This window comes from Pristis pectinata, chromosome 3, assembly GCF_009764475.1.
Source record: "Pristis pectinata isolate sPriPec2 chromosome 3, sPriPec2.1.pri, whole genome shotgun sequence".
NCBI lineage: Eukaryota > Metazoa > Chordata > Chondrichthyes > Rhinopristiformes > Pristidae > Pristis > Pristis pectinata.
Window position 1 is genome coordinate 110,030,940 of NC_067407.1, and position 26,476 is coordinate 110,057,415.

Genomic DNA, 26,476 nt, shown 5'->3' on the forward strand with positions numbered 1-26,476 from the left:
AATCTGAGGTTCTAGAAGACCACTATCATCCCGGTACCTAAGAAAAACAAGGTAATGTGCCTCAATGACTACTGTCTGGTGGCTCTCACATCCACCATCATGGTGCTTCGAGAAGCTGGTCATGGCACACATTAACTCCAGCCTCCCAGAAAACCGCAACCCACTACAATTTGCCTACCGCTGAAACAGGTCTATGGTGAATGCCATCTCCCTGGCCCTACATTCATCTCTGGAGCATCTGGACAATAAAGACACCTACGTTAGACTATTGTTTATTGACTACAGCTCTGCCTTCAATACAATAATCCCAAGCAAATTCATCACTATACTCTGAGACCTGGGACTCAACACCTCCCTTTGCAACTCAATCCTTGACTTCCTGACCAACAGACTGCAATCAGTGAGGATAGGTAGCAACACCTCCACCACGATTACTCTCAACACTGGTGCCCCACAAGACTGCGTCCTCGGCCCCCTACTCTACTTCCTATACACTCATGATTGCGTGGCCAGATTCTGCTCTAAATCCATCTGCAAGTTTGCAGATGATACCACTGTAGTGGGCCAGATCTCAAATAACGATGAGTACATAGTCGCCGTGACCACAAGAAACTACAGAGCATTGTGGACAAAGCTCAGCACATCACAGAAACCAGCCTCCCCTCCATGGACTCTGTCTATACTTCTTACTGCCTCAGTAAAGAAGCCAGCATAATCAAAGACCCCACGCACCCAGGATATTCTCTCTTCTCTCCCCTCCCATCGGGCAGAAGATACAAAAGCCTGAAAGCACTTGCTACCAGACTCAAGGACAGCTTCTATCCTGCTGTTATAAGACTATTGAACAGTTCCCTAGTATGATAAGAAGGGCTCTTGAACTCACAATCTACCTTGTTATGACCTTGCACCTTATTGTCTACCTGCACTGCACGTTCTCTGTAGATATAACACTTTATTCTGTATTGTTTTACTTTGTACTACATCAATGTATGAATGGTATGCAAGCCAAGTTTTTCACCGTACTTCGGTACAAGTGACAATAATAAACCAATTCTAATTCCAATTCCAAATTGGACATCAATTCAAATACAATGACTTTGTGTGTTTTATTTGCACACATCTTGTTAATGTCTTTTGACTTCATGTACCTCTTTGTTTCAAAATTCTCAGTCTAAAATAAACCATCAGAGGAAAGTGATGGGTAAGAGAAATTCCATGGTAAGTTAGCACTAAACCATTACATAAAATTAAATCCAATATAAACTCTTGCTGGAACTTTAACACTGATACTCTTTTCAAGGATACTGCATAGAAAATGTTAAAATTTGAAAAATCCAGTTCTTTACTTCAACCCACAGCAGTTCTTAGTACAGTGATTTTTATGGTACCAATTTAGGAGCAGGAAAAACTTGCTTAAATTAAAAAGTCATAGTCCAATAGGTCGGCAGAGTCTTGACATCAGATTAAGATTATGTCAGAGGAAGTCTGAATATTGCGTGCATTTCTGGTTGCCACATCAAAGGAAAGATGTAGAGGCTTTGGAGAGGGTGCAGAATTCATACAGATCAATTCATTACACAGTGTGTTGAGATCATACAAAGTAAAATACAGAATGCAGAATAAAGTGTCACAGCTACAGAGAAAGTGCAGTGCAGGTAGACAATAAGGTGCAAGGTCATAACGAGGTAGATTGTGAGGTCAAGAGTCCATTTTATCGTACTAGGGAAACATTCAATAGTCTTATAATAGCAGGATAGAAGCTGTCCTTGAACCTGGTGGCAAGTGCTTTCAGGCTTTTGTATCTTCTGCCTGATGGGAGAGGGGAGAAGAGAGCATGTCCTTGGTGGGTGAGGTCTTTGATTATGCTGGTTGCTTTACTGAGGCAGCAAGAAGTATTGACAGAGTCCACGGAGGTGAGGCTGGTTTCCGTGATGTTCTGAGCTGTGTCCATAATTCTCCACAGTTTCTTGCAGTCCTGGGCAGAGCAGTTGCCATACCAAGCAGTGATGCATTCAGATAGGATACTTTCTATGGTGAATCGATAAAAATTGGTGAGTGTCAAGGGGGTCATGCCAGATTTCTTTAGCCTCTTGATGAAGTAGAGGCGCTGGTGAGTCTTCTTAGCCATGACATCTATGTGGTTCGACCAGCACAGGCCATTGGTGATGTTCACTCCTCGGAATTTGAAGTTCTCAACCCTCTCGACCTCAGCACTGTTGAAGTAGAAAGGTGTATGTGCACTGCCCCCTTTCCTGAAGTCAATGACCAGCTCTTTTATTTTGCTGACATTGAGGGAAAGGTTGTGTCATGGCACCATGTCACTAAACTCTCTATCTCCTTCCTGTACTCTGATTCATCATTATTTGAGATATGGCCCACTATGGTGGTATCTTCTGCAAACTCGTAAATTGGAATTATGGTCAGCACAGATGTGAGGGGGCCATAGGGCCTGTTTCTGTGCTCTTAAGCTCTCTGCTGTCTATGTCTTCATATCAGAACCAAGGAATACTCAATTGACTAAAATAGACCAACGTGAGTTTTAAAAATTTATTTTTGTTAGTAGTCCTTATGGGCTATAGTGGGAGATCTCATGCCAGATTGCAGAAATATTATCAGGTCTCCCCTCCCCGGTCCCAGCTTTCCCTCAGACACCTCAGGGCTTTCCTGCCTCTGACTGTTGGTGTGTCTCCCCACCAATCAGTGGCTTTGATCTGCTAACATCAAATTGTTGCTTTGCCTGTCTACCAGAGAGAATGATGCCTGCACTGGGACTCATGCACCATTCCAATCACACTTTCAAATAGTTTGTACTGCAGCCACAATGAATTTTGATTACTGTCTTTTCAGTTATCCTGTACCTGATGCATTCAACATTATGTTTTTGCTATTGTTCACTCATTCATTTTTGTTCAGTAAACCTGTGGTAATGTTTAGCTTTAGCGCACTAGGTTTCTGCAAGTAAAAAAGAGAAGTGGATGACATTGATGAGATACATGAAAGGGGATGGAAGGCAAAGCCAAAGATTAGTGATCTCGGACAAACCTGCAATGTCTCATTGGAACTTGGAGGAATATACCTTCTCTTCTTGGCTCCACAGAATCGTAAACCAGAGCAATTCTGGATCACTTGAGGAGTGGTCAGAAGCTATCTTTTGAGGTTTGGTGGAAAAACATCCCATTGTCCAGGTATCCTTGCAATTGGCATCCCAACTACTTTAAAACCCTAAATGGCATCATCGAGGGGTTATGGTCTCAAGAAGCAGGCACTTCAGTCACCTCAGGAAAAGTGCCTTTAAAAATGACGTCACCATACTGCTCAGTTTACAAAGGTCATTGTCGCACGTCTAACTATGATTTGGGAAAATTAAAAGTGGCTCCAACAACAGAGTTTGGAAGTGGTAGTAAGATAATTTTCTCAATTTTTTTCTGGTTATTTTCTTGGCAACCTTCTAAACTAAAATCATGCAGAAATTACATAAAAGCCTCGCTAACAACAACGAAAGTCCTACTTTTTACAAATTAGTCAAACTGTGATTAGGAGCACAGAATGACGCCAATGCATTAAACTCAATGTGATTCAATACTGGTTCTTCACCATAACCCTCTGTCTGGCAACACTTTCATCTCAGCCAGGCCATGTGAAGGAGCATTTCTCCAGCTGCAGCAAGGAAAAGCAATTGAAAGTGAAGCAAATTCAGTTCATCCTGCATGTATATTATTATGGCCATTTTAATAATACTGTAGATAGAACTGAGAATAACTATCTTGGTTAGAAAACTGTGTACTTCTTTTGAAGGTTGCAATGGATGGAGATTAATAGTGGAAAATTGCAGTAACTTTTCTGATTCCATAACAGCAATCCCAAAATTAAATCAGGGTTTAAGTGGGAAAGTGACTGGTAGATGGAAAATAACTAAAAATTCATAATATCGTTTGAAATAAAGGATTTGATTAATTAACCAACTAGACATTTAATTTCTGACTTGAAATAAAAATAATGGATCATCAATGAGTTGAGAACTGTTCTCCAAATTCTGATCTGTAGTAAGCAATCAATATTACTCAGTTGAAAACATAAACAACCTCAATGTGTTTATTAATTCTGCAGTATTTAACAAGCCAACTGAACTAATCTAAAGTGAGCAATGTAAGTTTGGCTGTAAGAATGAACAAGGCTGAATGAGTTCAGATTCTCATACAATTTTGGCCTTTCTCATGTTCAAATGCTCAGTTACTGCATCAAGCATTGATTGACCTTTCCACCAAAACAATAGTTAGGTACAGTCTTAAGTTATATAGCAATGACAGCAAAAAAATCTCCATCATAAACAATACTAAAGCCCTAGTAGTTGACTACTTCCTCCTGAATCCACAAGATAAAATGAAAGTCAACCATTCACTCCTGGTCAGCTTATATCATTTAAAAATCTTGAATCCACATTCTCTGGCCTAATTATTCTGCACCCAAAAGCTACACTTTGTTGTTATTCCACAAGGAGTCATTTTTAAACATTTATACACAGAGAGCCAAACTTACATTGACACTGGTTAAGTTGTTAGTTAGCAGGCAGTGGGAAAATTGTGTTCATTGATCTCGTTACTGGAGATTCAGTCTCACTGGACCTTGCCACTTTGATGTGACCCACGCCTTCATTGGTTTGGGTTAGTGTTAACTGGTTATGACACAACGTATGAGCAATGGGTTTCATGGAGGATAGAGGTAACAGCACAGATTTTAACCATTAGGCCAAAATTTGCATGTCCACAGTAGGCTGAACATCCCAAACTGATATCCTGTTCATAGGCTACTGGAGGAGGATCCTCTGCTGATCAGCAAGTATGTAGATGTGGGTGAGATAAGATCACGGTAGTAGTTGTCAGATCGTGTAGCGCATTGGGTGTGGGGATGTAGGTGTTGAGTCTGGTTGATTTGCACACCTGCATCTCAAAAACCAGAGTGAAGATTTATAGGCATGCTTTGAAAATGCTGACTGGGAGAAATGCATGGAGCATTGCAACAAAGGCTAAGTACTCAATTTGCACACAAAAAGGGTTTATCACTACTAACAATCAGACAGCCTAATTTACTGCTAGGCCAGATCATGCACAATAAACAGGGGAATAATCCAACACTATTTTAGGATCATTATCACCTTGAACACACAGCCTGTACCACCTGAACACTTGGCCCAATCTATACACTCACCAATTCCTACATACCGTGCAAATTTGATTATCCATTTGGTTAAGGGAAACAGTGCTAGTACAACTTTAGCACAATGGAAAGAATTTTTGTTTTCTGGGAATGGAAAGAATTTTCGTTTTCTGGGAGAGGTTAAGATTCTTCCCGCTTTCCTCAGTTTGAGGTCACTGCCTTGTATGCTGATTGCAGCAAAGGCATTGGTCAATCTAATCTCATGGCACTGCTGTTGGGAGCGACCATCGGGAGGAGGGGGGAGTGTTGAGGGACAAGTGTTCTGGGATGCCTCACTCGAGACTTTTTCTCCCTTCCTGTTAGCAGAGTGCCTGCCATCCTAAGTGTTACTACCCTGGCAAGAAGCTATGACCAGTGAAAATCTGCTATTTATTTCCCAAGTGGGAAAATCTAATTTATGACGAGTAACTCAATACCCTTTTAAAAGGGAATTAAGTTTCATATTTTATGTGTCTGCTCATTTAAAAGTTTAAATATGGAGGTTAGTTTTCCTTTTTCAAGGAAGAGGTTTTTTCTCTTGTTTCTAGATTGTTATTCACACAACACTCTCATCATCTATTGGAAAATAAACAACAATGATTCCCTTGCTGACTTCATTTGACTCTTTCCACTGGGAAGGTCCTCCTTCTGACCGGCTACGTATGAAGAAAAGCATGGAGAGGGTCTTGCAAACTGGTACAGCACTTTTATACTCCCAACTTTTGGTGCTGCTTGAGGATAAAGATATTGAGGAGCAGGAGCAAATCAATCTGCAGGATATGGAGGAAGATTAAGGGCCTCAATCATGCCCATGCTGGAGTTATATACCATTAGATTTTCAGGGAGCCATTTAAAGGCAAATCCATGAACAATAAGTGCACGACAGCAGATTCCAAGATCTTCAAAGCCATACTGCATAACATTTCCATAATGATCAAACAGTGCAACCTCTGTTTCAGAGGTTTGTGTAAACAGAAATGCAAAAAAAGGCCTGCCATGACTATATGACATTTGTTTCCCAGCATGAGTTTCTGACAGATAACATAAACCACAAATGGAATATCCTCTCTTCCCAAATACCCAATTTATCAGCCAATAACATAGGTGGAGGCAGGGAGCTGTAGAGGTGCAGGATTAAAGCATCAAGACAACTGGCAGGAGACAGCACACAGGTTACCTGAGATGCTGTGTACAGTTGCATACCAGCTGCACATGGAGCAAACGGAAGCCCTTCCTGTATTCTCTGGTGTCTGGTTACGAAGCGAGCATGGAAATTATGCCCTGCATCTGGGGGAAACGTGCGCTTGTAAAAAAACCCGAGAGTCCTGTCTTCCTGCTCTTCTGTCTCCAGTGGGAAAGAGATGAATTGCTTTGCTTTGGCAGTGAGGGTATTTGTCACCTGCTGCAGCTTGGAATAAATCCAAGACGTAAAATCTCGGGGCCACCATTATCTTCTGAGCTGTAGGTAACAAAGTGTGTGAACTGATGTTGGTTTCCAGTTGGTGTGTTGACAGGTATCACAGCACTGTCATGGTATCTTCTATGAAGTGAACTGGCGGAAGGATGTTTTTGTTCTTTAAACTCATATGATTAAGGCTTTCTCTGACCTACTCTCCTGCTCTCTACAGCCAAAGGTCGCTCTAGTATTACTTGCTGCCTATAGTCTCTGCCACAAAGGTCGACTGAGCACAATCCCATCTTTACCATTTGTGTAAACATTGTCACTCAGCTCCAGTACAGACAGGGATGGGCAGAGTAGAACAGTTTTAACTGGGCATTGAAGATTCCTCTAAACAACATTGGGTTAAGTGCTCATCCCAATTGCCTCCACGTATGATTTATTAACTGGTCTTACAATGGACAATGTCAACACCAAGAAGCTGGAATTGGTACCTTAAATCCTGAAACAAATCATTAGTCCTGTTTCAGACCAGCAACCTTCAACTGCTATAATGCACCTGATTCAAAATGATGTCAGCCATCTCTGCAGAACAATAGGCAACAGAGATACACATGTAAACTTAAGAGGTCTAGCATTCATTTACCCTGGCTTTAAATTAAAATGGACTGCAACAGCATCCCAGTCTTAGTGACATATGCCATGTGTGGCAACACTTAGAGAAAGGTCATGAGCAAAAGCCCATCATGTACTTCTCATAGCCATTAGATTATGAGGATCATTCTCTAAAACCTCAAGTGTTTGCTTCCCAGGAGCAACAGAACGATGAGGGGTGACTGGTTCTGTGTAATTCATGATGAATAAAAGAAATATAAATTTTGAAATTAATTATCCCCAAATGCATTAATATTGGTGGGAGTTTGGGTAAGGGTGAAAGTCACAGATTTTCAATTTTAAAATTGTAAACATAAGATGTCAGCATGTTAAAATGGTAGTTTGCATAATGTGACTGGGTTAATAGACAGCCTGACTTATTATGACTACAATCCTGTAGATTAGTATTAAAACTGAAAGTAAACATGATTGTTTTATAAATAAAGCCATGCAGCACATTAGTAAAATTAATTTAGCAAAATCAAGTATGATGACAAAATTAGTTTGATCTAAAATTATGTGCCCTATATGATCAGTACCTTAAACTCTGCAGTAAAACATGAACATTAGACAGGTTCAACAAATCCCAGGATTGGCTGCTTATGAAACAATATATTTGATTCCACTAGCATCTCTCTCAATTTCTTTACCAGCCAATGTGGGACACAGACTATAATAATGTCCATAAATTACCTGGAGTGAGGGACGTTTGCTACTGACTGCAGCCATCACCAACAGTCATTTGCCAAGGCTTATTTTAAGATTTGTTATTGAGAGAACCCTGTGCTTTAATAAAATGAACTCTTGGTTAATATGAACTGAATCAGTCAGTCTCAATAGCGGCTCGTTGTGTGATGCCTCAAAAATGTGGGACAGTTATGAAGTATAACTGCCAGAGCAATAAAATGCCTTTTACTTCTGCAGTACTTTCACATGTGTTAGGTACCTGCTTACCTTTTGAGTTTCAGATGTCTTAAGCACTTCAAATGACTTTATCCAACAACTTTAGGAATCACAGAATACATGTCAAGTAAACATGAAACATGGTGAAAGATTTTATCATTGTAAGAGGGTGTATGTGTGTTTACAGGCTTTCAAAAAGAGAAACCAAGAGAAACAATGCAAAGCTTCTCTAGGGGGTTACATGTGAGAAAATGTTTGTGAGGTGCAAAATAAGGCTTTCAATATGACTGAAGAAATACACAGCTAAAACAAAATCAGAAAGGTTTACTGTGTAAATAAAATGCATATTCTGTAGGGAAGCATTTGGAATGAGAAACAAGAGGGCAGCTGTTAACTGTGTCTGGCACTTTTGCCTTCTGTATCATTTTGTTCACATACTGCTGAATAGTTGCCCGTTTACTGTAAAGAAACTGCCTTGGCCTGAATAATCATGAGATGGTCTTGCTGAAATTTGTAGACAACCTTTTTAAAAACCTATGCAAAAATTCACTCTCTTAAAGAAAACAATATACCACAAATTAGCTCAGTAGTAAAATGTCTCTGTAACGTTCGATTGTAATAGTTTTACATAAAAATGTTAGAACTATCAATCAGAATCTTTATAGAATGCTGCTATTGCTCAGTACTTAGAGAATAGGGTATTCATTTCATTGATTTCAATGCAATATATAAAACATCTAAAGTATGCACCAAGGTATCCAGACCAGGTCTTTGTTACCTCAGTATGATAGAATTGCTAGGGACACCATGTAGCTTCACTGGAGAACAGTATCAATGTGACTTCCTCCCAGCTTCCCTCTTATAGTTTTAATGTATAGTTTCTATATGTTATGGCAGACACAGAGGCTTTCTGCCCTGAAGAGACCACTTTGCAGTTAAATACCGCAGGTAGTCACAAAGATGTTAATTTCATGCAACTCACAACCAGCAGTCCATTTAAAGCACAACTGATCCTTACTCTGGGTTGAATATATGAAGCAAATGCAAGTAAAACTAATTTAACCTTTGAAAACTTATCTCCAGGGGGGGAAACAGTCAAAATCCCTTTATAAGATTTTTAAGCACTGCAATTATTGATGAGTACTATATTACTTCAATTTTCTCTGATCAGAAAAGCAAAACCACCAGAGACTGGAGCAGCTGTCAAGTCATTTTCCGACTGGAATGAAGTAGTTTACAGTGGGTCTGTGTTGGTCTCCAAAGACCCAGTTAAGAAGCCTTTTTAAACTGCCTTAAAAAAGCCAACTCATACATTAATCAACTTCAGCCTCTGCCCATACTTGCTGCAATACATCAATTACTACACTTTTCTAATAAATTCCCGTTGACGGTGACTGCCTTATTAAAGCCCACTAAAACGATACAATAAAAGTAAAAGGCTATTAATATTACCTTTCGATGCAGCTATCACCTTACCGAGAATTACTGCACAATCTGCTAACGGAATTCATACTGCATTACAATTAACATCAGTAAAGCTAATTCTAACAACATCCAGCTTGCTAATTTTATACACTAATAATAAAAGACATTGCTATGCAAGATCAGCCTCTTTTATCATGCTTCCATGGCACACCAGAGATCTCCTGCCATTGTTCACATGAAAGACAATTATACCAAAGAACATCAAACCCAAAAATGACAATCTGCTAACCAGCACTGGGTATTGCTAGATTCATTTCTCCATTTTCTGAACCAATAGACAACAATTCTCTGTGGACGTGAGGGGGGGGAAGAAAGAAAAGAAATGCCCTGTGCTGATTTATGCTTCTCTCTTCTGCATTCATCAACTGACTGCTGCCATTTTCAGATCAACATTTTTATAGCCCGAGGTTCAAATGCTGGACACGTTTGAAGAAATGCACCAATAATGATGGTCATATATTTCCATATTTAAAAACAATGCCGCATGTTTGGAAAATGAACTGCAACAATCCACAGGGGAATCGGTGCTGCAACAGGTTGCATACTAAAGCTCAGCCCTGGAAGCGGCAACAGACAGATTTCCCCTACCCACCAAAATAAATGAACGGTTACTGTCTACACAACAATAAAGGACCACTGATCCGTTTCATATGTCTGGGTAAAACAGCATACACTGACCAGTTTGCTTTGGGTGAAGCAGTCAGCTCAGCAAATAGAGTTCAGTTTATTATGTGAAGATGGATAGGACTCTAAAAGTTAAATTACACTAAATATTTACAAGCTTAGAGTATTATATTACATTACCCATCACTCACTTCTGTTTCTACAAACATAGCATATTCAAAGTAACAAATAGTTGGTCCAGAGCAGGCTCTAGCAAATAACCCTAAATGTAGAAATTAGTAACATACAAGATCATCCAGCTTGAAGAGTTAAACTCTCAGGACTAAAATGTTGCATTACAGATTGTATCACACCTTCTATTAGAATCTTTCGACAAGAAATTGAAAATTAACATTTCATGGTCCAACTGAAATTTGGTTTGTTTTTACCTTACAAATCATCAAGCAGTCAATCCTCATCGTTTCTGGTATCATCTGTGTAATTCTATCTTTTGGTGATGGTAAAGTGATGAGCATGCCTCTGGCATTTTCTTATCAAGGTGTACCATACATTGTAATATGAACATAATCTGTTTAAATATTTGTAAAATCGTGACACTTCTAACATTAAGGAATATTAAAAATCTAAGTTTGGGATTGTGTTAAAATCAGAGTAATTATTAGAATTCTGCCTGCCTTATCTATTCTACTTTGAGCAACACAGAAAAAGACAGAAATAAATACTGCAAAAGGAGCTTTAAAATAGATCCACATCGAGACCATAACCTTAATCCAGAGCAAATGTTTTTGTTGACCCAATCTATCTTCATGTTGATGCTTTCAGTAAGACTTCATTTAATTTTCATTACTAGTGCTAGCATACTGTGTTATAATTCTGAAGTTGCAAATTAAAAGGTCAATTATTGAAGCAGCTCACAGAATAAAAAAAACATTCATTTCATAATTTCTTTAAGCGCTATAGGTTAGTAGTCTCAGATATCCGCATGGCCAAGATATTTGTTTAATGTATTAACTGATGCAAATACCCTTAAGTACAATCGTATTACGGGATGTTTCTATCCTGGCTTCAGGAGGTGGAGAGGTGAGATATAAAGACTACTTTGCATATTCATCAAACATTCCCCTACCACGCCCCATGTCAATTGAACAAGGCGTAACTCTGAAATATCTGCAGGCTGTATCATGTTGTCTTTTTAAAGAACTGCATTGATACTCAGCAGTTACTTGGGTATGAGGGAAGTATGTGTAGCAACGGGCAAGAACCACAACCTCTGATTCCTCTGTACCTACCTAGAATTCTCAATGAGCAGAAATGTCTTACAAATGGTACAGAATGGTAGAATAACCTGCGTCGACATACGGTGTAATTATATTTCTGAACACAAAAGAGTACATATATGGATTTAAAATTGTTTTGAGAAGCTACACAAAAATTTGAAGATTAAGTGTAGTATCAATTATGTGGATAATTTTGACAGCTTTTCCACTGAGCACTGAAATTATAATATTCCCCAAAAATCATTTTCCCTCCTATATATTAATATCTATAACAGGGCATGAAACCTAATACTGCTGCTGGAAATGTGGATGCTGCATCTCATGTGCTATTACATCCTACACAAGAACCACTGAGCTCTTTATTTTGGCTCCTTTCAGTGCTGTATTAAATGTTTCTTCTTCCCTAAAGCAACTGCTTATGAACCTCTAGGGAATCTCAATTTCATTTTTCGAAATATGAACTAGCGTTATTCTAATTTCTCTCCTTGCTATGCAGCCATGGCCTTTACTTTAATACAAAAATAACCTTTACAACAAGAAAGCCACACAATTTAACATTTCCATCGACAAAATCTGATTGGCATAAGACACCATTCTGCGTTTTAAACAACTAAAATGCTGAAACAGAGCTTTTGAAGACTTTCCCTTCACCCCCAATAATCCATCCCCTGAAAAAAGCAAAAGTACATGGCTCTTGATTTATCAAACCACCTGCTATCAAATTAAATTTGTTCTGCACAAGCCTAACTGTATTAGTTTTCAAACAAGCCAAAGCAATCTTCAGGATATGTTTGTGCACAAAATTAGGTTGTGCGGATTTCAGTTAATTACAGTACCACAGAAAGGATAATGAAATCCATCACCGTTTAGTACACTGTAACACACAGAAAAAATGGAAACTAGAATGACAGGATAAAATGATTAATCCATTCTTTTCAATGCAATTTTTAAGGAAAGCATCTAACTGGTCATGGTAGTCTTTCAGGGCTCCATGACTATGTACCCGTACAGTTAGCATTCATTTTTATTTCACTGGTGTATAATGTTTGAATTTGATAGCATAGTTATGTTTCTTTTAATTTTTAATGTTATTTTTCTTCTGGTAAATTAACTCCAACCTTCCATTCCTCTGGCATTTATGGTTCTGATACTGAGAGGTGTAGATCGCCTGTTCCTAGACACAGTCAATCGTCATTGTAGTTGGTCCTTGGAAAGCAGTGAATTATAATGTAATTTTGCTCTGCGGATTTAGGTGAGGCTGAGGTACGTTTTAGCTACCTTAAATGGGCAGTAACATATATTCTTCTTGAATGACTGTAGGTTTTGTGCACACAGTCCTCGTAGAATGATGCTGGACAAAGAATGCCAGGACACTGCAACAGTAACGTAGGTCTAAATTAGGAAGTCTATAATTTGGAGGAGATGGTAGCATTTTTACAACACTATTGCTCTTGAAATCTCAGAGGTCGAAGATTCTGCCTCCTTTCTCTCTATCCCTCCATATATCCACATGGGCCAAGTCCACTGTTTGTTCTCTGTTCTGGGACAAGCAGAACAAGAACACATTTGGATCTCAGTGACTCTGAGCATTAGCACTTTGACACTGAGTGCCCTGGTGCTAAGCCAGAAATCTGCACGATTACACATTTCACGAATAAAAACCAGTAAGTGAAGCTGATGCAACCTCTCTGGCTGGACTTCCGGTGTTGGTATTAAGTTATCTTAAAATTATAGAAATAAAAAATGCTTGTGCCCTTCTTTCCAGCCATGCCCTATGTCCAATTAAGGACAGTAGTCATTCTGCTGCTCACTTAACACTGCTATTCAACATATGGCTTCAGGTTATAACCTCTTTGTAAATAAATTACTTTTGCTCTGTGCCCATAATTGTTGGGATTATGGCAAAACCATAATTGGGTGTATTTTAGAGAGGAGGTAATAGATTACCTTTGATGAATTACCATCCAGGCAGTGAAGGAAAAGTTCTACGATATTCCTATCAACAAAACAATCGTCCAAAAAAAACTATCATACAATTTAGAAGGACATAATTGGTTAAATTTGGTGAGGTGGATTATTGAGATGACTATGACGACCTCATGCTGCACTTTAGACATAACTTAAGCAAGAGCTAATGGACCATAAATTTGGTTACCGCAGGGAAGAATGAAGGAAGTAAGGAAAAAAGGGAGAAGCTAGAGATTCAGTGGAAATTTAACTAGCAAAGGTGCACAAACTGTCTTAGCTTTTGGAGAGACGTAGCCCAGGGAAACAAGAAAAGAGAGAACAATCAAAAAAGTAATAATATTCCTACCCCAGACAGAAAGACAAGGAAAGAAAGAACTTACACTGATACTGCCTTATACAGTATCATTCATGACCTCAGGACATCCCAAAGTGTTTCACAGCCAATTATATACTTTTGAAGTATGGACACTGTTGAACCTATTTCGTATTTCCAATTAATGGCAGTAGCAAATGGGGATTGAAATTTAGAAATGTACCTTTAACCTCACGTGATGTATAAACAGAAATCTACATTTGTCTTAAATAAATAAACTTCCTGTTGCTTTATCTCAAAAGTTAGGATACACGCCATTTCAATATTTTTGCTCTTCCCATAGCCAGTTCTGAAGCCCCAATGTGAGAATGACAATCACTCCATAATCACTGCCATACATAAAAGAGTGTGCCAAATAATAAAACGCTTTCTGGTTTTGTTACAAATAGAGCAAACTAAAATAGAATGACCAAATAAACACAACACACATCAACTATGACACTGGTCTTGTGGTTCCGGTTGCTTTTCAGTATTTTGGGTGCCAGTTTATTTGGAGTTTCCTTTACGAATTGCAAGCACACATTTTCAGTGTGGTTTGCAAAACCCACCAAACTCAATTGCACAGTTTCATATGGGTTGTCTCCACATACAGGATAAATGTAAAGAAGGCAGTTGTTAATATCAATTCATGTTCAACAGTGATTTGAGTTTAGAAGGATAAGAGGAGTCCTCACTGAAACATTCAAAATTCTAATGGAGAGAGATAGACTAGATACGGGGAGGATGTTTTCCCAGGCTGGGATTTCCAGAACTGGGGATCACAGTCTCAAGATATAGGTAAGACATGTAGGACTGAGATAAGGGGAAATAAATTCATTCAGAATGTGGTGAACCTTCAGAATTCTCAACCATGGAAGGCTGTGAAGTCCAAGTCACTGACTATGTTCAAAAGGGAGATAAGATTTCGGGACACAAAAGGCACTGAAGTAGAGGATCAGCCATGATTGTATTGAATGGCAGTCCAGGTTCCAGGGACCAAATATCCTACTCCTGCTACTATTTTCTATGCTTCTATGTTTACCACCTGGCCCACCAAATTGGGCTGCATTGATTCAAGTAAAACTGTGAACCACGCACAGGGAACCTGTTCTTAGCAGCATCCTCTCCCAATCCACACCCCTCCACCACATTTGCTATTTAAAGAGATCTTCAATAACTTGCAGATCTGTTTGAGAACCAAATAAGTTCTGAATAACTGATTGTTTTCATGGAAGGTGAACAATGATGTGTGACGCTAGGTGCGTGAACAGCTAGCATCGCACACCGCTTGCGTGTCTGAACTGGGTAAATTGATGGTGGTCTTACTGGGCCTCCAAGCATGGTGAGGAGAAGAAGCAGCTGCCCCGAAAACAAGGTCACCTAGTCAGAGCAAGGGGAGGAAGAAGCACTCTGGCCAGCAAGATCTCTCCAGCCAAATGTTCAGGGAGCACTAATCATGCACACACCTGACTTGAGGAGCAATGTGTGTGTTGAAGCTAAGTTTCCCCAAAGAGGTGACTGCTGAGGCCTGCCATTTATTGCAGGCAGGACTCTAGCCATTGAGCTGTGCCTGAGCTGCACTGCCTCTGGCAAGAAATGCAACAATAACACCTAATCTCCCTGGTCTACAATCATGTTAGGGAGACAGCAGCTGTGTTTCTCATTCTGCAGTCCACTGCTCCGTTCAAGAGTTGACAGTTAAATTTAAATTTTTTAAAAAATTTTATTTACAGCGTGGTAACAGGCCCTTCCGGCCCAACGAGTCCGCGCCGCCCATTTTAAACCGAATTAACCTACCCGTACGCCTTTGCAATGTGGAAGAAAACCGGAGCACCCAGAGGTAACCCACGCAGACATGGGAGAACGTACAAACTCCTTACAGACAGCGACAAGAATCGAACTCCGATCACTGACGCTGTAATAGCGTCGCACTAACCACTACGCTACTGTGCAGTGGGCAGCAGAGGCACGGTTTTGCCAACACACCTGGTGGCCGGAGTGACTGTCAGCACAAGTGTGTGACTCAGGGCTCCAGAACTTCACCTGTCCCAAAACATTTAAATGTTCTGTAACCTGAGGCAGATAATCATGTTGGTCAAAACCAGTAGCCAGGGAGATCACATAGCCCCTTCCATATGAGAATGCACCTGTTCATGCAACCACATTGGTCCTTCGGTTGAGAACAGGTCCAACAACATCAAAGATGCTTTAAATTATAAATGCAGCCTGCTTGATTGGCATGCTAGTCTACTAAATGAGCATTCACTCTCCATAGCCTGTGCAGCATGGCTGCTGTGTATACCATCTACTAATGCAGTCGAGCAACTCACAAAAGCCTGATCAACTGCACATACTACACTTACGATCTCCAGTACCTGGAAGAACATATGGGAAAACTGCCAATTGCAAGATCAAGGCCAAATTGCACACTGTCCGAGCCTGGAAATATGTCTGCACATTTCCCTTGTTACTGGTTTAAAATTCATCAGTTCCCTGTCCAACAGCTCGGTGGTTGTAACTTCACCGCAATCACTGCAACAAGACTGAAAGATAACTCCTCAATGCCTTCACAGGGGCTCTAAAGGAGGATCGTTAAATGCTGAGTTTCCATTGATGAGGGATTCCCTTGCCCACATTATATGAGTGAATAGAAAGAAACAGATTTCCCCTTCGAACCACTGGCCATCCAGCGCCCATTTTACAATAATCCTAAATTAATTCCCATTTTTTTATTCTCCTCACATTCTCTTCAACTCCCCCGGATTCAACCACTCACCTACTCACTAGAGGAAATTTACAGCAGCCAATTAACCTACCAATCTGGTTGTCTTTGGGATTTGGGAGGAAACCAGAGTACCCAGAGGAAACCCACAGAGTCACAGGGAGAATGTGTAAGCTCCACACAGCTAGTACTCGAGGTCAAGATTGAACCAGGGTGTCTGGCACTGTGAGGCAGCAGCTCCATCAGCTGCACCACTCTGCCACCCGCAAATGGTGATGTAACCTATTTCCTCAGTTCTCTGTTCTACAATCTTGCTCCCTCCCTGCTCTTCATCTATCTTAGGTTCTACAACACTGGAGACTGGTCCATTTACACACACTACCCAATTTCTGGTGCCCATGATCCCCATTTCCCCCAGTGACCAGGAACTCATTTGCACCTACGGGAACTTTGAATGGCTTATTGAACTCCAACCCGAGTAACACAGAGTGGAAAGGATGAAATAATCATACAGAGGACTTAAAAAAAATGAAATGAATTGACAAAATTACGAATGGAAATAGATCTACACAGGGGGGAAATGGCAGCATGCAAAAATGGTTTGAATACCGTGTGAAGACAGATAAATAAATTGGATAAATTTAGGTGTAATGACACTATAAGCCACATTTTAAATGCTTTTAAATACAAAATATATAATTTACTGAGAAACTGACTGCAACATACCAATGAAACTAGTAAGTGGTTCTGTGTAAGTGTTATCATTTTTGGTTATTAAACTAATCACTCAAAGATGCAAGACTTAGCATTTACTAAAGATGCTTATTTTTGCGATCAACTCAATTTTACCCCTATTAATAAAAGTGGACAAGGTTACTACTCAATGCAATCTAGGAATAACATTCTGAAACATTTCCCCGTTACACAGGTTCCTGGAAGATTTTATATCTACCGATACACAAGCTTGGAAATTTAATAAGCTCAATTTGGAAAACCGGTACAATTTTGAGTTCAATTTATGCTCAGAAGGCTGGCTGCAAACATCCCATCAACATCAAAATGGATCAAAAATGAATAAATAAAAAAAGGAATTCAAACAGTAAATGCCAAATTTCGGAAGAATAAAATAGGGCAGCATCAAAATGTCCTACTTTATGTTTCATTGGGATAACCACATTTGGTACCTTCATCTATCAGTGGTGGATCAAATTTTGGAACTTAAGACATAGTGAATCGATACCGAAACTCCATAATCGCTTACTCCATGGGAAAGGAACATTAGTGAAACATTCCATTTTTATGAAATCTGTTCACTGGAATTTCCTTAAAACTATTGTTACACTGTTCCTAAACTTCAGCACATTTGTGATAAATCCTATAATGAAAGGAATTGAAAGCTAAAACCTCACAACTGGCCCTATTGTTCCCCATTTTTGGTCATTATTAATTTCCATAACTTGTATAAACAAGCTTTTCCATTGCAATATGCATAAATATCTACCAAGACCCTCAAACGTGCCTTTGTCATCTCCAGTTGTCGCCTGTGCCCTTACTCATATCAGCTCACAATCACCTATCAAACCGTGCATGTGAATCTCCTTTGACTTTTGTTTAAACAATATCTCAGTTGGAAATTTTCATCTTTGCTTTCAAATCCCTCCATGATCTCTTTGCTGGTTCAACTCATCTAAGCTCCTCTGTTTCTGACCTCTTTCTCATTCCCTCATCTATTCACTTCACCTGTACATTCAGTTACCCAGCCAATAATAGATAGTGAGGGGGACAGACAGGGGATTCTGTGGCTGCAGAAGAGATGCCAGGATGGTGTGTTGCCTCCCAGGTGCCAGGGTCAAGGATGTCTCTGAGCGGCTGCAGAAAATACTTGAGGGGAAGGGCGAACAGCCAGAGGTCGTTGTACATGTTGGTACATACAACAAAAGTAGAACAAGGGATGAGGTCCTGCAGAATGAGTAGAGGGAGTTAGGTAAGAAGTTAAAAAGCAGGACCTCGAGGCTAGTGATCTCTGGATTATTCCACGGTGCCACATGCTAGTTAGGTCAGAAAGGTAGGCCAGGTGAATTTGTGGCTGAGGAGCTGGTGCAGGGGGAGGGATTCAGTCCTTGGACCATTGGGATCTCTTCTGGGCGAGAGGCGACCTGTACAAGAGGGACGGGTTGCACTTGAACCAGAGAGGGGCCAATATCCTTGCAGGGAAATTTGCTACTCCTACACAGGAGGGTTTAAACTAGATTGGCAGGGCGGTGGGACTCTGAACAGCAGCAAGTCATGGGATAAAGCAGTAGCCAGCAAGAGCAAGTTTAGTAATCGGGATAGCCAGGGGCATAGTAAAGGGAGGGAAAAGAATACTCAGTTAAACTGCATTTATTTCAATGCACGAGGTTTAACAGGTAAGGCGGATGAATTCAGAGCGTGGATTGGCTCTGAGGACTAACAGAACCATGGCTGAGAGAAGGGCAGGACTGGCAGCTCAATGTTCCAGGATACAGGTGCTGCAGGCGTGACAGAGGTACAGGTAAGCAAGGAGGGGGTGTTGCCTTTTTGATAAGGGAGGACATAACAGTGGTGTTTAGAGATGACATCCTTGGAGGATCATCCAGTGAGGCCATATGGGTAGAACCTTAAAACGAGAAGGGGAGGGTCACTCTAGTGGGGCTGTCGTAGAGAGCTCCCCCCCACAAATAGTCAGCGAGAACTTGACAAGCAGGTGTGTAGAGAAATTGCTCATAGTTCTAAGAATAATAGGGTAGTATTAGTGGGAGATTTTAATTTCCCCAGTACTGGCTAGACTCCCCAGTGTGTTAAGGGCCTGGATAGGGTGGAATTTGCGAAATGTGTCCCGGAAAGTTTCCTGAGTCAATATATAGAGGACCCTGCTCGGGAGGGTGCAATACTGGACTTCTTCTTAGGGAATGAGGTAGGGCAAGTAATGGTATCGGCAGTCAGGGAGACTTTGGCTCCAGTGAACATAATTCTATTAGTTTTAAGGTAGTGATGGAAAAGGATAGGATTGGTCCACAAGTTAGGGTCCTAAACTGGAGCAGGGCCAATTTTGGGGGAATTAGGCAGGATCTAGCAGATATTGATTTGGTGAGCCTGTTTGAAGGGAAAGGAACAAATAGCAAGTGGGAAGCTTTCAAGAGTGTGACATCAAGAGTCCAGGAGAGCAGCATGTTCCTTTTAGGGTGAAGGGTAAACCTGGTAAGTTTAGGGCACCTTGGCTGACGAGGAATATTGAGGCTCTGGTCAAGAGAAAGAAGGAACCTTACATTGGGTTCAGGAGGACAGGGTCAAGCGATCAAGCGAATCCCTTGATGACTATAAAAAGATTAAGAACACTCTTAAGAGGGAAATCAGGAGTGCAAAGAGAGGGTATGAGATGGATCTGGCAGGTAAGGTCAAGGAAAATTCTAAGAGGTTCTATAGCTATATAAAGAGTAAAGAGAGTAGGTCCCCTTAGAGATCAACAGGGCCGCCCATGTCTTGAGCTGCAGGGGATGGGTGGGATTTTTAACAAATATTTCTCCTCGGTGTTTACTGAAGAGAAAATTCATAGTTGCTCAAGAGATAAGGGAAACTAGTGGAGATGCTTTGGAGGAATTTCATATTACCACGGAGGAGGTGCTTGTAGCTTTACAGTGCATTAAGGTGGATAAATCCCCAAGGCCTGACCAAGTCCATCCTCAGACTTTATGGGAGACTAGAGACAAAATTGCAGATGCCCTTGCAGAGATATTTGCTTCACCATTAGCTAATGGTGAAGTTCCCGAAGACTGGAAGGTGGCTCATGTTGTTCCGTTGTTTAAGAAGAGTAGCAAGGTCAAGCCAGGGAACTACAGGCCAGTCAACCTGACATCAGTAGTGGGAAGTTACTGGAGGGAATTCTGAGGGATAGGATCTATCAGCATTTGGATAGACAGAGTCTGATTAGGAAGAGTCAACATGGCATTGAGCGTGGAAAGTTGTGCTTAACAAACCTTTTAGAGTTTCTTGAAGGCATAACAAAAAAGATGGATGATGGTAGGGCAGTGGATGTCGTCTATTTGGACTTTAGCAAGGCCTTCAACAAGGTCCCACATGATAGACTGGTCTGGAAGGTTAGGTCCCATGGAGTCCAGGGAGAGCTGGTTAGGTGGATTCAAAATTGGATCAGAGGTAGGAAGGAAAGGATGGTGGTTGAAGATTGTTTCTCGGAATGGAGGCCTGTGACCAGTGGTGTGCTGCAGGGGTCAGTGTTGGGACCCTTGTTATTCGTTATTTATATAAACGATTTGGATGCGAATGCACAAAGCTTGATCAGTAAGTTTGCAGATGACACGAAATTAGGAGATGTTGTTGATAGTGAAGAAGGTTATTGTCGATTACACTGGGATCTTGATCAGTTAGGGAAGTGGGCCGAGGAGTGGCAAATGGATTTCGATACAGATAAGTGTGAGGTGATGCAGTTTGGAAAGTTAAACCAGCACTGGACTTATACTATGACTGGTAGGACACTAGGAAGTGTAATGGAACAGAGGGACCTAGGAATACAAGTGCATAGTTCTTTGAAAGTGGCATCACAGGTGGACAGGGTGGTGAAAAAGATGTTTACCATGCTGGCCTTCATCAATTAGGGCACTGAGTATAGGAGTTGGGACATTATGTTGCAGTTCTATAAGTCGTTGGTGAGGCCGCACTTAGAGTACTGTGTACAGTTTTGGTCATCGTGTTACAGGAAAGAAGTGGTTAAAGTGGAAAGAGAAAAGATTTACAAGGATGTTGCCAGGACTAGAGGACCTGAGTTATAGGGAGAGGTTGTCCAGGCTAGGTCTTTATTCCTTGGAAAGTTGAAGAATAAGAGGCAACCTTATAGAAATGTTTAAAATTATGAGAGGCATAGATAAGGTGGACGGTAACTGTCTTTTCCCCAGGGTAGGGGAGTCCAAAACTAGGGAGCATAGATTTAGGGTGAGAGGGGAAAGATTTAAAAAGGACCTGATGGGCAACTTTTTCACGCAGAGGGTGGGGAGTAATAGGAACGAGCTGCCAGAGGAAGTGGTTGAGGCAGCTACAATAGTAATAATTTAAGAAGCACTTGGATAGCTATATGGAGGGGTGGGGCTTAGAGGGATATGGGCCAAAAGCAGGAAATTGGCTAGCAGAAACTAGCTGGGTGGGCACCGGGGTCGGCATGGACTCATTGGGCCAAAGGACCTGTATTGTTCTATGACTCTAACAATCTCCATAATGCCTAAAGATAAGTGAGCCATTCTTATACCACTGCTGTAGACTGTCCTCTTTTATGCCCGCACACCAGCTGTGTTAAGATGTTAGGTAATGTGCCCCTAATCCTCCACTGCAGTTGAGTCAATAGCCAAATATGTAAAATACAGCCCTAAATCACTATTTTGATTGCTTGATGTCAACAATTCAAGAACGTGGGACATCCAGTTGGGATTAACTACCTTTGGTGCAGCCAGCCATCCTAGCATAAATAATCCTAACAGCATAATCCTCCACAGTTAGCATTGTCTGCTAGTTATGTAATATTGGTCTACCAACTAAAGAATTAACTGTATGATCTACTTCTAGCCACTGAAACCAAAAATAGTGAAAAATGCACAATGGGACGTTAACTGAATGGGTCAAATTCTTGTTAATAAATCCCTAGCCATTTTTAGTGAAATATCTGAACAACCATTGTAAAGAATCTATAAAATAATGGGAAACTAACACTCCCAGTAAAAATTTACCTCAGACTATCTCTACACACAAACTGAATCTCATCAATTAGTTTTTAAAACATCTGTTCTAGTTGGCTACAGAAGATGAAGGGCACATTCATACTGCATTTTCACATTCATGAAAGCTATCAATCTGAAAGTGGTAACATGATTAGAAAACCAAAACTCACTAAAGAAATTGGAGTTTGCTCTTCCGGGAAACCGTTGTGCATCAATGCAGTAAACTCCAGGTACTATAAACGCATCTTCTTTGTGAACTATGGAATTCGTTTCAAGTAAAGTTCCTAATTGAAAGTAACAGGAATGTGATATTTTACACAAGATTCTTTGAGTCTGTGTTTGAATCAAAGAGAATGAACTCAGAATAAGAAAAGGCTAGGAAGAAGATGCTCCATTTCCATCTCAGTGTTCAATCTGTATAACACTGCAAGGTGAAAACTGAAGAATCGTGACCTCACAATCCATCTCATTATGACCTTGTACCTTATTGTCTACCTGCACGGTACCTTCTCTGTAATTGTTACACTTTGTTCTGCATTCTGTTACTGTTTTACCTTGTACTACCTCAATGCACTGTGTAATGAATTGTTCCGTATGAACGGTATGCAAGACAAGTTTTTCACTGTACCTCAGTACGTGACAATAATAAACCAATTCCGATTACATTACCTGTATCCAACATAAACCTTTTTACTTCTACCCGCTCCTTTTCCAGCCCTTCTAGTTAAATCTCTCTTCATCAACCTTCAAACATGGAGCTCAACCTTCTCTTATCACTGGTTAATCCCCTTTTCTCACCTTGTCCATTTTGATCTAATTTCTCATGAACTCTTCCTCCGCCTCATAATATTTGATATTGTAAATAGTTCCCTCTCTTCTTCCCTCCTGACTTTCAAGGAAGACCATGCTACTCATTAAATACTCACTGAAGTAAAAAAAAGGTACCTTGCAGAAGTGCTTTAAAGGCATTGTTTTGCCATGGAAAGTAAATAGTAGAATGTATTCTCTTTGTTTTGCCTCTAAACCATCTGAGGTTAGGAAATGAAATTGAATTGTATCCTGTTTTAAATAAGCATCATCACACAACATAAGTTTAAATTTGACTTTGATGTGAAAATTTCTTATTAGGATAGGTTTTCTATGTGCCATCTCACATAATTTAGCACACTGTTAGCACCGACCCATGTGTAATGTATTTCTCATTAAAACAACACACAAATTCTTGCATTCTTGCACACAGTTAAAAAGTATAATTTTAATACACTCAACACGAAAAATATTTTCAATACATTCCTAAACCTAAAAAAAAATTCACTAAGAAGTACTTAAAATTATCAAATTATGGCTGCACTAACAATTACATTTGTTAATATAGCATTAAGGCAATTATAGTGGAGGGAGTACAATAAGATAGCCAGCTTTATTTAAATCTCCCCTCCCCATTGAAAAAAAAACTTCTGGCAAAAGCTATGACTGAATGGAAAACCAGAAATAGAGCTGATCAATACTTTTGACTGTGAAAGCAATTGTGTTCTCAGGGGTAGCGCGCATTGTATTTCTAAGTGCCTATGTGATATGATCCTTGGCCACTGTGAATGGAATGGAAACAGAATGCCATCTGAGGGAGATGCAAGTGCTAATGTGGTGAGGTAATGTGGTAAAGAATAGAATCCAACAAGGAAAGCAATACTGCAGAGCTCAAAATAAGGTAACTAGTCCCTCTGAAATATTAAAATAAATTTCACATTACCTTTACCAAAAGAATATATTTTTGATTACTACATCCTCAAAGAAAAAAATAGATAAGTCTCAATCTTTAATTACCTAATGAAAAGGAAGACCACATAGTCACAAGGGGAAATAGAACAAACATTATACAGGTTAAAACCAAGCAACGTTTATCTATTTTAAACCTTTCAACTATTCACTTTACGATTGTTTATTTAATTGGTCTGGAACTATTCCTAAACATATTCTTGGCACAGGCTTCATAGATGGCTAAAATGTAGCAGCGTCATCATGTTGGAGTACACTATGGGCACATCACTCAATCCAATAATGAATACCTTAGGGATAGAAATGACCATAATGCCCAAATACAAAGTTATCAGTATTACCAAATTGATAGCTTTAATCTGAATTAGAAGAACATTTTCCTTTTGATTGTTCATTCTTAGTTGTGCGATGCCACAATTTTTGAAGCCATCAGCACAAAAGAAGCCAATCATTTTGGTTGGAATAGATCAGTAGACCTCATCTTGATCTAAATCAATGAGTAAGTGCAGTAGATGAGTACTGAGATTTTTGATCAATTAATTGCTCAGTTCTTTGTAGTACATAATTCATCCTAGAAAGTTTGTGACAGCTCCAAACCCAGTCACGAAAGCTTTAAAAAAAAGGATATATATTAAAAAGGAAGTATTTGGAGGACTATGAAATTCCAATGCAACAGCTGGAATCAATGCGTGGTCATGTTATGTATTTGAAATGTATTTCACTGTGTGTTTCGATGTACATGTGACTAATAAAGATATCTTATCTTATTTCTCCAATGAATGGCATGAGACTTAATATTTTTAGATCAGTAGCTATATGTCAATAACTAGGGTGTGAGATGAGGTGGACCATACATACAAGGCAGAAGAAAGTGGGATAATGGGACCAGTAGTTAGCTCAAAGGACCGAATGGCCTCCACTTGTGTTGTTACATTCTATGAGATATGCAGTGCATTCTGTATCATTTCCATATTTTCAAATCCAATGTCAATAAATGATAAAGATAGTTTTGTGAATTTAAAATACTCTTCTTCCTCTCATTTCAAATAGAGGTACTGTATGCAAATATTAACATTTATGTGCAATTATGAACTGGCGTTAAGGCCACAGTAATATACAAAACAATGCAATATGAGCTGATGGAAAAATGCTACTATGAAATCAGTATTTTTATCTTTGCTATTTATTTATGAGACGTCGCTGTCATTGAACACACACATGCGTGAGCACACACACGCACACACTCTCTCTCACACACACACACAAACACACACATGCATACACACCTGCACACAAACGTACAGACACCAACAGTCCCCTCAATGCTAAAAATATGAAAGTTTTGTTGGTGAAATTGAAGACATGTTAAATTTGAATTTGGTAGCTCCATATTAGCGATGTCATAGGTATCAAATATGCCCAAAATTTCTACATTAATGGACATTTATCACTCTTACAGTAAATTTATCAACTATAAACACTCAACTGGTATAACACCAGTAATGACACGCAGATAGCCTTTGTTTCTACAGGAATGTGGATTTTTATCCTTATAGAATTAGTTCCAAAGATTTTTTCAAAGTTCCAAAAGTCAGTGCCTGGTAGTTTCCCCCATCACAATGGCTCATCTTTCATTACATCTGTCCATGCTGACCTGCAGACATTAGGTCTGGGCAGGATCAAGGTCAGTTGTAGTTTCACCCCTCCCTACAGGTTCATGCTTGAGAATCATCCATTAAAAAATGGCCAAATGGTCAAGATGCTGGAGCTCAGCAAGGAGCCAACACCTTCAGTTAGCCAGAGGAGAGGAGGAAATTAGAGATAGGAGGGAAGCAGATAGGTGAGCAGATTGTTCCAAACACCTTATTCCTTCAAAATGACAATCCTGAATGACAATTTGAAAGTAGATAGATAAGGTTCTTTCACCAACAAAATGAATTTGTTTCTACATTAATGTTTTCCTGTACTCTGTCCCTGTTATGTACTATTTAACAAAACCAGTCAACATGAATTTTAAACAGGTGTCCAAGATATTAACCAAAAAAATGCATGGGATTAGTTCATGAACACACTTCTGCCATTCACTAAATTCTGAAAGTCATTTTAAAAATATGTTCTGTGAAAGTTAGGGTTAAAAATATCTGGTAGGCAAGTGTAATGCTTTAATTCTGTTAGGCTGTCCTTGCCATATCTAGCACATATAAATTCACACATGCTCAGAGATCTTAAAACTAGTCAACCAGTCAGAAAGGAACTGACGTTAATTAGTTATGAAGTGAGGAATGAACAGGCATTAGTACTGAGACTAATCAATGGGAAAATCAGTCCGAGCAGGCAGACTAATGAACTGCTATGCATCTGTTTATTTTTAGATGGTTCCAG

At 39.8% G+C, this 26,476-nt stretch overlaps 1 protein-coding gene across 17 annotated transcripts in view; it reads right to left on the reverse strand.

Moving 5' to 3' along the window:
* esrrga (estrogen-related receptor gamma a) overlaps positions 1-26,476 on the reverse strand; it is a 264,711-nt gene that overhangs the window by 179,422 nt on the left and 58,813 nt on the right. For 2 of the 17 annotated variants that reach the window (XM_052011556.1, XM_052011561.1), the window contains exon 1: positions 22,489-22,568. The exons of 13 other annotated variants lie outside the window; for them this stretch is intronic. The gene's annotated coding sequence lies outside the window, so the exon portion shown is untranslated. Of the gene's footprint in view, positions 1-7,086; positions 7,106-22,488; positions 22,569-26,476 lie in introns of those variants that run through there. 2 more of the 17 variants (XM_052011558.1, XM_052011563.1) reach the window with 1 other exon arrangement.